Raw genomic sequence first — 1634 nt, 5'->3', positions numbered from 1 at the left:
CTGTAGACGAGGCTGGCTTCGAACTCAGAGATCTACCTGCCTCTGCCTCCCAAGTGCTGGGACTAAAGGTGTGCGCTGCCACCGCCAGGCTGAATCTCCTCGTTTTTTATATACCAAGTCTCTTTTTATTTTGTTCAGGTTGTGGAATGAGGTTCCTCCTAAGAGGAATTTTACTGATGGAATGAGAGTACCACCACCCTAACATCCATTGGTGAGGAGCATGCTTTGCCCTGCCCTGATGCTGCACACAAGAAGCAGTTGTAATTTGTCTTTCGGTTTAAGAGTGGCTATATCTAGATATGTGTGTGTGCGCAACTTCGGAAAATTAAAATGATTTCTGAACTTTTATTAATAGTGGTGTAAAAATACTCATCTTCATGAGGAAAATGGATTCCACTGATGTACATTGGTTCCTATGTAATTCATAATCCTCTTGTATAGTTTTTATATGTAGTCTTATAAAGGTCTTACTGAGATTTATATAATGAATTTTTTCTTTTAAATTATAAAATATTAAATATCTTGAAGTTTATTTTGGACTTTTGTATGTTTAAATGTTAAAACTTGCACGAATGGACCATTATGACTCTTTAATCTTAAAATCAGGAATTTACAGTCAGCTAATAGTATCTGATAGGTTAACAATCCACAATTGAAGTATCTGCTACTAGCAGGAATTTTAGATAATTTTTAGATGACAAATGAATTCCATGATTTGGGGAAGGGCAGTCTCTGCACTTTGTTTTATTTTTTGCACATTAAAGTCTGACATTTTTACCAGCAAGTTTCACATTAGTTGATGCTTGCCTTGAAATACATTGTGTTTTTTCTTTTTGTTTTTGCTTCCCCTCCAAATCGCAGGGCTCGCTCCTCCCGCCTCTGCCTCCCAAGTGTTGGGTTCACAGGTGCGGGCCTCCACACCTGCCGCGGTGGCTTTTAGGGAGTTTCCTGAAGGCAGCGTCCGCACCGTCGGTGTCGTGTTTCCCAAGCTGTCTCGTGTCACTGCGTGAACTCCGAGTTCAGGCTGTCACTACTCGAGTGGTGTGGGACATCCGAGCCCTCGTCAGCATGTGCCTGCCTGTGGTCATACTTTGTTTCATGATACATTGACAAGCAGCTTTTCTACTTTCCAAAAGGGAGTCTGCTTTCTAAATATGTTGTGACATAAATGTGGATTGACTCCGTTATGTGAGCTTTCTAATTTAATGTGTTGACTTTGTAACCTCCTTGAGGAGAAGCAGATGTTGAATTGCACAGGGCCCATGTATGTCATTTTATTTAGATATGGAGAAAAAAAAAGCAGACATTTGTAAAATAGCTTTAGCTTAGTTATCAGTTAGTTATAGCGCAGCTTGGCTATGTGGGAGGGAGACTTACACCTTTATTTTTCTGACTTAAGACTGTTCTTATGTGCTACTGTAGTAAATGTAATTCTTCTAGTCTTTCAGTGAAACTTGCCTCATGACATTATATATAGCATAGTCTTTACTTTCCAGAAGATGAAAGGATGTGCCATAGTTTTCTGTCTGAACTTCCTTAAAAATAATTTTTAATCAATTGTAAATATTATACCTACTACTGTTAAAAGTAACTTTAAGTTACATTGCACCATATAGCTTAAAAACAAAATGAAA

The sequence above is a fragment of the Peromyscus leucopus genome, chromosome 6 (genome assembly GCF_004664715.2).
Source record: "Peromyscus leucopus breed LL Stock chromosome 6, UCI_PerLeu_2.1, whole genome shotgun sequence".
NCBI lineage: Eukaryota > Metazoa > Chordata > Mammalia > Rodentia > Cricetidae > Peromyscus > Peromyscus leucopus.
This window is presented reverse-complemented; position numbering follows the sequence as displayed.